The sequence below is a fragment of the Rutidosis leptorrhynchoides genome, chromosome 3 (assembly GCF_046630445.1).
Source record: "Rutidosis leptorrhynchoides isolate AG116_Rl617_1_P2 chromosome 3, CSIRO_AGI_Rlap_v1, whole genome shotgun sequence".
Classification (NCBI taxonomy): domain Eukaryota; kingdom Viridiplantae; phylum Streptophyta; class Magnoliopsida; order Asterales; family Asteraceae; genus Rutidosis; species Rutidosis leptorrhynchoides.
The window spans coordinates 135,809,526-135,823,641 of record NC_092335.1 but is presented as its reverse complement, the minus strand read 5'-3'; the positions used below and the strand labels follow the sequence as shown (position 1 = coordinate 135,823,641).

Sequence of the window (14,116 nt, the reverse complement as noted above, 5' to 3'; positions counted from 1 at the left end):
TATTTTGAAAATTAGGTCTTTGCTGATTGTAAGTATTGTTGGATACTTGTTGATTGCTAGGACCTTGTTGGTTGTTGTATGGAACATTTCGGTTATAATTCTGGTTTTGATTATAGATTGGTCTTGGCGGTTGATAATTATTCTGATAATTATTTCCAGGCCTTTGGTTTATGTTTGAAACATTCTCTCTTTGTTCCATTGTTAGTTCAATACTGAGACAATCTTTTGTCAAATGTAATCCTCCACACTGCTCACAACTAATTCTTATTGAGTGAATATCTTTAGTCATCTTTTCCATTCGTCTCTCGACAGCATCTATCTTTGCAGAAATGGAATCAAAGTCATGGCTAGAATCGGCTCTAGCTGCTTTAGATGATCTAACGATATATTTTTCTTGGTGCCACTCATGTGAGTGGGAAGCAGTGTTATCAATAATTTTGTAAGCATCAGTTGCGGTTTTCTTCATAATATAACCACCAGCTGCTATATCGATGTCTTTCCTTGTAGTGATGTCGCATCCTTGGTAGAATATTTGTACTATTTGACAATTATCTAAACCATGTTGCGGACATCCTCTTAATAACTTTTCAAATCTTGTCCATGCCTCATATAAAGTTTCGTTTGGCTTTTGTGTGAATGTAACAATTTCTCCTTGAAGTCTCACGGCTTTAGATGCCGGAAAGAATTGTTTAAGAAATTTTTCAACTAAAACATCCCATGTATCAATCGCCCCTTCAGGTAACGATTCTGACCAATCTTTGGCTTCTCCCTTTAAAGTCCAGGGAAATAACATGAGATATATCTGTTCATCCTCCACTTCTCTTATTTTAAATAGTGTGCAGATCCTATTAAAGGTACGAAGATGTTCATTTGAATCTTCCTTCGGCGCACCACTAAATTGGCATTGATTAGTTACCATGTGTAGGATTTGTCCCTTGATTTCATAATCTGGCGCATTAATGTCAGGTTGAGTAATTGCGTGATCTTGGCCAGTGCGTTTAGCTCTCATTCGGTCTTCCATACTTAGAGGTTCCAGATTTTCCATGATTGAATTTGTTGAATCTGAATCACTATAGGATTCTGATTTAATGGTTGGTTCCTCGACAATCTCTGTTTGAATGATTGGTGGTTCCAGAGGAGAAATTAATGGTTCAGGATCTCGAAATCGTCCCTGAATATTCTCCGGATTCTCAATTGTGAGGTCGGGTTCAAAAAATGGATTATCGGAAATTTGAATTTGAGTACTTGGTTGACTGGATGACGATTCTAAAGAAAAATCAACGGCGACAATATTTGCTAGATGTCTTGATCGAGTTACAGGTGGTGAACGTACAAAAGGTGGTGAACGTTTTGCTCGGTGCATTCACTGAATATCCTATTAGTTTTTAAAAAGAAAGAAAAATTATATAAGTTATCCAATTAATAGACTTTTCTGATTTTGCCCACGTTTCGAATAGCCAAAAGATGCAGCAGAGGGGCAGGATTCGTTTGGTCTCAATATAATTGAGTACTGTTTGGCTCCAATAACCCGGTTCACGTACAAATCCAACTATTACTACGAACCAGAAAATGGATGTCTATCAATTTAACCACTTAAAATAATTTTTCGTTTTAATTTAAAGAAATTTTAGAGAAGAAATAGAAAAAAATCTAAGTCCTAAAAACTAGAGCGTCGAGAAATAAGAAAGAAAAAGATTGCGTCGGAAAATGGCGAAAAATAAAAGGCGTCGAAAAATAAAAATAAGAAAGTAGCGCGTCGAAACTTAAAAAGGAACTAAAATCTAAGAATTAAAAGTTGCGTCTAAAAATATTAAAGCTTAACAGAAAAATTATATCCCAAATGGCAATAACTTAAAAAGGTACTAAATTTTTAAAAACGGCGTCGCAAAATTCTAAAGCACCTAAATCTTAGTCTAAAGAAAAAGTACTTAAGGGATTTTACGGCAAAGCCTAGAAATCTAGAAATAAAAATAACTATGGCAAAAACTATGTTTTAGAATTAAATACGAGCGAAAAATACAAATATTATGCTAAAACAAATAAAAAGATACAAAATATAAAAATAAACTTAAAGTTGCAAAAAGTACAATTTTATAAAAATATTAATTTTATATTATTTATTTTATAAAACTATTAATTTTATAATTTATTAAAACTAATTAAACTAAATAAAACAAATTAATAAAATTAAAACTAAATAATATAATAATAATACCCTAATTAGGGTTTAATTAATAATAATAATAATAATTACCCGTAATTAATGTAGTACGAGAATCAATTAGGGCGTGTCAGAGTACTTCATGCGATCGCATGAAGTTTTGCCTTCGGGCTCATGCGATCGCATGAGCTAGGTTTTCGGGCCAGTAAATAGGCTGCTACAGTACGGGTCGAGTCTTTTATATTTTTTTTTCTGTTTTCTGATTTAGATATTTATATATTATATTTATATAAATTAAATAAAACTTATATTTTTATAAAATAAATATAAATAAACTTTATAGAACTTATATATTTAACAAACTCTTAAAATACTTAAATTTTATTTTTTTTTTGTTTTTATATTTTTGTATTTTTAAAATTAAAAACGCATATTTTTACAACAAAATAACTAATAGTTACTAAAAATCTTTTTTTTTATATATAGCGTTGCGCTTCCGGCGTTTAAGCAAGAATGTCCCCGGCAGCGGCGCCAAAAATACTTGATGTGTGCGAGGTGTACTAGGAAATAGTATTATTTTTGCAAGGAAATACTATTAAATACGATACAATTTTACACAAGTTATTTATTTATTTATAGAGTGGATATACTTAAACCTTGCTACAACACTTATAGGCAGTGTACCTAATCGTACAGTAGTGTAGTTTTTAGTAAGTCCGGTTCGTTCCACAGGGAAAATTAAACAAGTTTAACGCTATATTTTTAACTTATAATTGTAAAAATACAAAAATATATATAAGTAGTATTATTATTATAAAAGGGAGTTTTTACCGTTTAATGACCGGTTTGTCGATTTTAAAACTTTTAGTCGCAGTTAAAACCTAATGTAAAATATTAAATATATAAAAGACTTAATTTAAAGCGTAAAGTAAATAACGATAATGAAATTGCGATAATTAAAGAGAACGATAATTAAAAGTGCAATTAAATAAAATGACAATAAATAAAAGTGCGATAATTAAAAGTGCAATTAAATATGAAATATATAAATTATGCTTATTTAAACTTCCGTAATCATGATGTTTGACGTGTTGATTTTAGTTTTATTACCATGGGTTAATTGTCCTTTGTCCTGGATTATTCGATATGTCCATACGAATTTGTCCATAATAGTCCATCAGTCATAATCATAAAGTGTGAAAGTCTTCGTCAAATTATTCTTATTCCCGAAGTCAAATATTCCAGCTAATTGGGGATTCGAATTGTAACAAGGTCTTAATACTTTGTTTAATGAATACACCAGGTTATCGACTGCGTGTAAGCCAAGGTTTTACTACTTTGTTAACAATTACACCAATTACCCTTGAATGTAATCCACCCCTGTTTCAACAAGTCTATTAACTATTAATCCAGTTCCGTGTCCGGTCAAATGAACAATTATTGGTATTTATAGATATCCCGCCCACCGTACCCAGTCAAGCGTATATGGTTATATATAAATACGTCAAATTATAAGTCTATATATTAAATTAACGAGGTATCGTTTAGTTAATATAAAACCCATTAATAGCCCATAGTCTAATTTTCACAAGTGTCGTTCTTTTATCCAAACCCCAATTATGGTACAAAGCCCAATTACCCAATTTTAATATTCAGCCCAACATCATGATTACTTCGGCATTAAATAAGCATAATAATAACTTAGCTACGAGACATTAATTTAAAAATAACATTAACCATAACTTACAGTGGTTAAAAATAGCGTAGCGTTACACGGGCAGAATTTCGACTTACACCCTTACAACATTCGCTAACATACCCTTATTATTAGAATTTAAAATTAAAATTAAAATTATAATATATATATATATATATATATATATATATATATATATATATATATATATATATCTATCTTTACGTATGAATGAGAAGAGAAAAAGATGTGTAAAAGATCGCTCAAAACTGCGAAATTTATAGGACCAGACCTGTCACCTACTGCCATGCGATCGCATGGCTTTTTGCCTTCCAGGCCATGCGATCGCATGGCCCCTTTTTCCAGCTCACATGTTGTTGTTTGCATTCTGCCGACGGATTTAATAAATAAATATAATATATAAATAATTATTAGAATTATTTAAATATTAAATTATATTTACGTGCATAGTTGACTTGTAATTTTTAGTCCGTTGCGTCGAGCGTTGAGAGTTGACTTTGGTCCGGTTCCGGTTTTTCGAACGTCCTTACGTACAATTTAATATCTTGTATTTTGCGTTTCGCGTCTTGTACTCTTGTAATTTTAAGACGTTTCTTATCAATAATTGGAACTACTTTGATTGTACTTTGTACTTTTGAGCTTTTTGGTCGTTTGCGTCTTCAATTTGTCGAATCTGTCTTTTGTCTTAACCTTTTATTATTTAAACGAATATCACTTGTAAATAGAACAATTGCAACTAAAAGCTTGTCTTTCTTGAGGGATAATGCTATGAAATATATGTTCGTTAATATGAACGCGACATAAAAGACGACTAAAAGCTATTAATCATATTTTACCATCTTTTATCTTCAATTACAAGCTTTAATCATCATAAAAACAACCATTCAAGAACACTTCAATAAATCTTTCAAACTTGCTAGATTACTTCCAAGCTTTCAAATCCATTCCAAGTAATCATCCAATATCAAGAAACTTTTGTTAATCTTAGAAGGTTTTCATTCTAAATCAAAGGTAAGAATCATATTCAAGGTTTGGTTCAATTTCTATAAACATAACTATCTTAATTCAAGTAGTAATCTTACTTGAACTTGTTTTCGTGTCATGATTCTACTTCAAGAACTTCCAAGCCATCGAAGATCCTTTGAAGCTCAAGTTTATTTTTCATCATTTCTAGTAGGTTTACCTACTATAGTTGAGGTAGTAATGATGTTCATAACATCATTCGATTCATATATATATATAACTATCTTATTCGAAGATTTAAACTTGTAATCACTAGAACATAGTTTAGTAAATTTTAAACTTGTTCGCAAATAAAGTTAATCCTTCTAACTTGACTTTTAAAATCAACTAAACACATGTTCTATATCTATATGATATGCTAACTTAATGATTTAAAACCTGGAAACACGGAAAACACCGTAAAACCGGACATACGCCGTTGTAGTGACACTGCGGGCTGTTTTGGGTTTGATAATTAAAAACTATGATAAACTTTGATTTAAAAGTTGTTCTTACTGGAAAATTATTTTTCTTATGAACATGAAACTATATCCAAAAATCATGGTTAAACTCAAAGTGGAAGTATGGTTTTCAAAATGGTCATCAAGATGTCGTTCTTTCGACGGAAATGACTACCTCTTTAAAAAATGACTTGTAAACTGTATTTCCGACTATAAACTTATACTTTTTATGTTTAGTTTCATAAATTTCAGTTCATTATGAAACCATAGCAACTTGAATCACTCAAAACGGATTTGAAACGAAGAAATGACGGGTAAAACAAAATTGGATAAACTTGCTAGTTTTAGCTACGAAAATTTTGTAACAAATCTAGACTAAACATATCCTAACTAATTTATATTGTATTATACATATTATGTAATTTTGGGATACCATAGACACGTATACAATGTTTTAACATATCATATCGACCCATCTATATATATTATTTGGAACAACCATATACACTCTATATGCAGTAATGCTGGAGTTAGCTATATAGGGTTGAGGTTGATTCCAAAATAATATATATACTTTGAGTTGTGATCTAGCCTGAGACTTGTATACACTGGGTCGTGGATTGATTCGAGATAATATTGATTTATTTCTGTACATCTAATTGTGGACAACTAGTTGTAGATTACTAACATTGGACTGCTAACTTAACAAACTTAAATCATTAAAACATAATAAAAAATATTGTGAATATATTTCGATCATAATTTGATATATATGTACATATTTGTTATAAGTTCGTGAATCGACCAGTGGCTAAGTCTTACTTTTCGACGAAGTAAAAATCTGTGAAAGTGAGTTATAGTTCCACTTTTAAAATCTAATATTTTTGGGATGAGAATACATGCAGTTTTATAAATGTTTTACGAAATAGACACAAGTAATCGAAACTACATTCTATGGGTGAATGATCGAAGACGAATATGCCCCTTTTTGCTTGGTAGCCTAAGAATTAGTAAACCGATCTACTAATTAACGCGAATCCTAAAGATAGATCTATTGGGCCTAACAAACCGCATCCATGGTTGCGGATGCTTTAGTACTTCTATATTGTTTTATCATGTCCGATGGATGTCTCGGAATGATGGGGATATTCTTATATGCATCTTGTTAATGTCGGTTACCATATGTTCACCATATGAATGATTTTTATGCATTCATGTTGTTTACAAGAAATGGAAATATGAAATCTTGTGGTCTATTATTACGAATTGATAAATATATAGGTTAAACCTATAACTCACCAACATTTTTGTTGACGTTTAAAGCATGTTTATTCTCAGGTGATTATTAAGAGCTTCCGCTACTGCATGCTAATTTATGGACAAGAGTTGGAGTCAGCATGCTTGTATAATATTGTTTAAAAACTGTATTCGAAGATTTAAATTGATGTGTAGTATTATTGTAAACCATTATGTAATAATCGTGTGAAAACGCTATATTTTAGATTATCATTATTTGACAATCGTCTTAATATTTTTAAACCTTTATCGATAAAATAAAGGTTATGGTTTGTTTTTAAAATCGAATGCAGTCTTTGAAAAACGTCTCATATAGAGGTCAAAACCTCGCAACGAAATCAATTAATATGGAACGTTTATAATTGATATGAACGGGACATTTCATAACGTAAGTAGGTGGACTTGGACGTTATTTTGTTGACAGTTACCTAGGGAGTAGGTTGACTAGTTGTTGTGTTGTACATAAGTGTATATATATTATCATACTATACATGTAGTGTACGGTGTCTTACTGTGAGTCCAATGGTGGGGCTCGGGTATTCGGTTGTTTTGGATAGTCCATTCTAATGACGGGACTTCGATTGTTCGAAGGTACTAGTGGTATTGTGTTTTGTATTGTGTGAATGTTGCGTCAGTTCGGGTAAAGTACTTTGCGTGAGCATGTAAAAATGGTAAGGTACGCAATTGTAATAGTCACTAATCACCATTAATACAACCGTGTATCTTGACACTAAGCATGACATGATGAGTGCTGAACGGAGGAAACTTGGCATGGTTGGAGTAGATTCGGGACGAATTAGGAATCTTGTATTGGTTCCTAGTATATAGCAGTCTTCGATGATATGCTTGTGGTCACATCGGGTTAATTGTGAGACGGGAATCGTCGCGGTGGATTAGGTTAGCTAATGTGAGTAGGTCGACTCACGAGTTCAGCGCGTGCTTAGTCACCCTAAGTAGTGGGTGCACTATTGAGATTGTCATTAGTTGTAGTTACCCATCGTAACTAGGATGACCGATTAATGTGTGCGTGTGTGTGCGACGAGGACTTGAATTCCGTAATGGGATGCGACAAGTTTAATTATTGTAGTATTGGGTTACACTCGGTAGAGTGTGTGGTTAGAGAATCGTGTAAGGATTCTAGTTGTGAGTCGCCTTGGAATTGGCGAATCGAGGAGTCTTCGGGTCGTTAAACTCATTAGAGTCGGACCGTTATGACAATGATTGCGTTAGTGTGTTAGTGTGTTGTGGATTATAGGGTAAAATTTCAAACGGGATATCCCTTGTAGTAGTGGTTGTATCGATGTGTGAAAGGGTTTAAGACTTGGTGTTCCCAAGTATCTCCTTAGATATAGATGAAAGGTTTCATGAGGCTATATCGTTTGGTCTTGTAGAATTGGGGGTAGCATGTGATCGCTAGAAACTTTTAATAAGACAATAAACCGTAAGGTATGTCGAGTAGGTATGACTTCGGGTCATTATTGTGGACAGATGGGTGACATCGGGTATATGGAACCCAAAGGTTGATTTCCTAAATTTCGATATATGGTTGAGGGAGTCTGCATGACACTGCGTCAGGTGCCTTCTTATACTTGCTAGTGTAATGTTTAACTCCGGTGACGGTGTGATCACTTGGTGTTTATGGTGCCCGTAAGATACCCTTAGATGCAGTGTTGATTACAATGGTAATCGAGGGGTGATTTCAAATCGGCGGTAGCGAAATTCGAAGTTTGAGAGCATTGTGGTAAATACTTCTTATGAAGTGAAGGATGACGAATGAACTTTCATTGTCCTTGTTACGCGCAATCCGGAGCTGTGATGAATTTAGCGTGTTTGATGAGCTTACTCAATGAGCGATCTTGTTGCTCTTAAGTCTTAAGTGATTAACAGATAAAGATGAAAGGTGAGCCGGTGATGGACTTAATGGTCGGTTAGGCCGAATGTTATGATGAATTGATGATATTGCGGGTGACGCAATTATTGTGTCGGATTGGTCACTCTTCTCCTTAAGAGTGAGCAAGTGATGATAAAGGTTCGTTTAGTGGAAGGTCAGGTGATATCGACTGAGAAGCATGATTAATTAAGCGGAGTGGCATATTGAAATGTCCCGTTCTTATTGATTAAAAACGTTCTATATTAATTGATTTCGTTGTGAGGTTTTGACCTCTATATGAGACGTTTTTCAAAGACTGCATTCATTTTAAAACAAACCATAACCTTTATTTCATCAATAAAGGTTTAAAAAGGTTTACGTAGATTATCAAATAATGATAATCTAAAATATCCTGTTCACACACGACCATTACATAATGGTTTACAATACAAATATGTTACAACAAAATAAGTTTCTTGAATGCAATTTTTACACAATATCATACAAACATGGACTCCAAATCTCGTCCTTATTTAAGTATGCGATAGCGGAAGCTCTTAATAATCACCTGAGAATAAACATGCTTAAAACGTCAACAAAAATGTTGGTGAGTTATAGGTTTAACCTATATATATCAAATCATAATAATAGACCACAAGATTTCATATTTCAATACACATCCCATACATAGAGATAAAAGTCATTCATATGGTGAACACCTGGTAACCGACATTAACAAGATGCATATATAAGAATATCCCCATCATTTCGGGACACCCTTCGGATATGATATAAATTTCGAAGTACTAAAGCATCCGGTACTTTGAATGGGGTTTGTTAGGCCCAATAGATCTATCTTTAGGATTCGCGTCAATTAGGGTGTCTGTTCCCTAATTCTTAGATTACCAGACTTAATAAAAAGGGGCATATTCGATTTCGATAATTCAACCATAGAATGTAGTTTCACGTACTTGTGTCTATTTTGTAAATCATTTATAAAACCTGCATGTATTCTCATCCCAAAAATATTAGATTTTAAAAGTGGGACTATAACTCACTTTCACAGATTTTTACTTCGTCGGGAAGTAAGACTTGGCCACTGGTTGATTCACGAACCTATAACAATATATACATATATATCAAAGTATGTTCAAAATATATTTACAACACTTTTAATATATTTTGATGTTTTAAGTTTATTAAGTCAGCTGTCCTCGTTAGTAACCTACAACTAGTTGTCCACAGTTAGATGTACAGAAATAAATCGATAAATATTATCTTGAATCAATCCACGACCCAGTGTATACGTATCTCAGTATTGATCACAACTCAAACTATATATATTTTGGAATCAACCTCAACCCTATATAGCTAACTCCAACATTCACATATAGAGTGACTATGGTTGTTTCGAAATATATATAGATGTGTCGACATGATAGGTCGAAACATTGTATACGTGTCTATGGTATCTCAAGATTACATAATATAAAATACAAGTTGATTAAGTTATGGTTGGAATAGATTTGTTACCAATTTTCACGTAGCTAAAATGAGAAAAATTATCCAATCTTGTTTTACCCATAACTTTTTCATTTTAAATCCGTTTTGAGTGAATCAAATTGCTATGATTTCATATTGAACTCTATTTTATGAATCTAAACAGAGAAATTATAGGTTTATAGTCGGAAAAATAAGTTACAAGTCGTTTTTGTAAAGGTAGTCATTTCAGTCGAAAGAACGACGTCTAGATGACCATTTTAGAAAACATACTTCCACTTTGAGTTTAACCATAATTTTTGGATATAGTTTCATGTTCATAATAAAAATCATTTTCTCAGAATAACAACTTTTAAATCAAAGTTTATCATAGTTTTTAATTAACTAACCCAAAACAGCCCGCGGTGTTACTACGACGGCGTACATCCGGTTTTACGATATTTTTCGTGTCTCCAGGTTTTAAATCATTAAGTTAGCATATCATATAGATATAGACCATGTGTTTAGTTGATTTTAAAAGTTAAGTTAGAAGGATTAACTTTTGTTTGCGAACAAGTTTAGAATTAACTAAACTATGTTCTAGTGATTACAAGTTTAAACCTTCGAATAAGATAGCTTTATATATATGAATTGAATGATGTTATGAACATCATTACTACCTTAAGTTCCTTGGATAAACCTACTGGAAAATAGAAAAATGGATCTAGCTTCAACGGATCCTTGGATGGCTCGAAGTTCTTGAAGCAGAATCATGACACGAAAACAAGTTCAAGTAAGATCATCACTTGAAATAAGATTGTTATAGTTATAGAAATTGAACCAAAGTTTGAATATGATTATTACCTTGTATTAGAATGATAACCTACTGTAAGAAACAAAGATTTCTTGCGGTTGTATGATCACCTTACAAGATTGGAAGTGAGCTAGCAAACTTGAAAGTATTCTTGATTTTATGTAACTAGAACTTGTAGAATATATGAAGAACACTTAGAACTTGAAGATAGAACTTGAGAGAGATCAATTAGATGAAGAAAATTGAAGAATTAAAGTGTTTTTAGGTGTTTTTGGTCGTTGGTGTATGGATTAGATATAAAGGATATGTAATTTTGTTTTCATGTAAATAAGTCATGAATGATTACTCATATTTTTGTAATTTTATGAGATATTTCATGCTTGTTGCCAAATGATGGTTCCCACATGTGTTAGGTGACTCACATGGGCTGCTAAGAGCTGATCAAATGGAGTGTATATACCAATAGTACATACATCTAAAAGCTGTGTATTGTACGAGTACGAATACGGGTGCATACGAGTAGAATTGTTGATGAAACTGAACGAGGATGTAATTGTAAGCATTTTTGTTAAGTAGAAGTATTTTGATAAGTGTATTGAAGTCTTTCAAAAGTGTATAAATACATATTAAAACACTACATGTATATACATTTTAACTAAGTCGTTAAGTCATCGTTAGTCGTTACATGTAAGTGTTGTTTTGAAACCTTTAGGTTAACGATCTTGTTAAATGTTGTTAACCCAATGTTTATAATATCAAATGAGATTTTAAATTATTATATTATCATGATATTATCATGTATGAATATCTCTTAATATGATATATATATATATATATACATTAAATGTCTTTACAACGATAATCGTTACATATATGTCTCGTTTAAAAATCATTAAGTTAGTAGTCTTGTTTTTACATATGTAGTTCATTGTTAATATACTTAATGATATGTTTACTTATCATAGTATCATGTTAACTATATATATATCCATATATATGTCATCATATAGTTTTTACAAGTTTTAACGTTCGTGAATCACCGGTCAACTTGGGTGGTCAATTGTCTATATGAAACATATTTCAATTAATCAAGTCTTAACAAGTTTGATTGCTTAACATGTTGGAAACATTTAATCATGTAAATATCAATCTCAATTAATATATATAAACATGGAAAAGTTCGGGTCACTACACATATGCCTAAGATTGGAAGCGTATGTAGGACTTTGGTGGAGTTCGCTTTGCGAACGATGAAGGGCTGTTAATTGTGATTTGTGGAATGAAGGTGTGGTGTCGTCGCGTGTATGACATCTCAAGTGATTGTGTATGTCGGCTCTGAGAGCCTGAAGTGAATATGCGGTGTTTTGGTGTATATGACCAACGATGAGAATGGTCATGTGTTTCGTGGAATGATAATTCCGCGGGATGTTATCATCTTGGCGGTGAGAATGTGGAGCTGAATCTTAAGTGGAGGAGTTTTTACTGCCGCCCGAGGAAGCTCCGGTGGTTTTAAGTCTAGAGAAGTGTCGGAGTGTACCGTGCTAGGCCTCAATAGGGATTCAGAGTTCCGAACGAGGAAGAGTGACATGTTGTTGATGTCGACTCAAGATCGTGCGTTAAGATTGTGAGTTACGATTCCGGAATGTTATGCGTGGAGTTGTGATGATGGGATTGAGTGAAATGTGAGTCTTCTTAAGTAAGGTGGTCATGAAGTACCAAGAGATGGTACGAGACCTAATGAGAACACTTAAGATCCCGGAGTGAGAGAATGAAATTGTCGTTGCGGTTGCTTTCGTGATGTAAATTTGGGTTGATGTGAAACTCGGATAGTACTTTTGAGTGAGTACGAGTTTGATATTGTGGTAAATGATGTATTTTCCCTGTCGGGAAACGTGATCGTGGAACATTTTCCTAATTAAGTATTTCGCCCCTCGCAAGCCTTGAGTTTACACGAAATCCTATTTGGGATAAGACAAGAACGATTTTATTTACAGGAAAGAAGAAATCAAAATCACGTATTAGAGAATCTGTTGTTTTCTTTGTGTTTTGATGAATGCAAAAACTGTTGGAAAAAACCGAAATAATGTCTGTACTCCACACTCTCCGAACCCCGTTGTTAAGTATAACTAGATAACTCTTGCATTTAACTAAATCTCAATTCACTAAAATTTATGTTAGATGACATAAAAACCACCAACAAATGTGTGCATTTTTGGATGCAAATATGTAATGATTATGATGTTTAACGTTTAATATGTAAACATCGAATCTGTAAAGAGTTCATAATGAGGCAATTAAAGTTAAATTATGAAGAGAATTTTTAAGAAGAAAATGTAATGTTCAAAGTGGTGATGGAGTGGTACTTTTGATTGCAAGAGATTTTAAAAAATTTAAAGAACGAAGTAACAACATTGATTTTCTCAAGTTTAATTTAGGTAGACAAAGAATGTGACGTGAGTAAAAAAAGAGAAGGGCAAAAGTGTCCAACAAAATTATTTAGTGATGTAAGGTTAAAAAAGGTGGTGTAAGGATTATCTCTCTAGATTATAACAATTGTACTCCGTAATATAAAATTCTTTTAAATATTGATTTATTCTTTGTTTTCTATATTTTTTCGTTTGTATCCTAACTTGTCTCGGGTTGAAATAAACAAAACCATTTACTAATTACTTTGCATATTATTAAGTGTGTTTGGCACATTAACTTTTTGAAGCTTAAGGGACATTTAATAAATTTCAATTAGTTTACTAAATACTTATAAAAAATAATAAGTTTTAACTACCAATTTTATAAATAAGCTCTAACTCTAACTCATAAACTCCAGCTCCGACTACAAGCTCCAGCTCCGGATAGTTTCATTCTTCATTCAACACACTCTAAGAATGGAATTTCGTAGAAGCCATTAGTTGAATGCCTATTTTAATGTCTTTATAAAATTAAAGAAAAAAGTACGAGACATTATGAAAAATAGTAGAATCAAATTTTCATGAATTTTAAACATTTATGAAGTTCGATTTACATGGATATGGTCTAGTCGACATTTTCATAATGGTTTTATGTATATGGACCAAACTTTGACTTCTGTTGGCCAAAATATATAGTTTATAGGTCATAATTAGATAATAACTAGTCCGGATCCGGCCCGCGCGATGCGGCGGGGGCTTTCGGCCTGTGTATTCATATTTAACGTAGCGTTGTGTATTTACAGAGGAAAAAACGGCTCAGGTCTTAAGCGCCGTTTTAGATGTCGCTGTCTTAAGCGTTTTTTAAAAAGTGTCCATTTCGAACGTAGTTAGTTTCGTTTTGTTCATAAATT

General features: G+C 32.6%; 1 non-coding gene across 1 annotated transcript; it reads left to right on the top strand.

Moving 5' to 3' along the window:
* Positions 1 to 554: 554 nt before the first annotated feature.
* On the top strand, positions 555 to 661 carry LOC139903360 (small nucleolar RNA R71). The gene has a single exon (XR_011778185.1). It is a non-coding gene; the product is annotated as a small nucleolar RNA R71 (small nucleolar RNA).
* Positions 662 to 14,116: the final 13,455 nt, after the last annotated feature.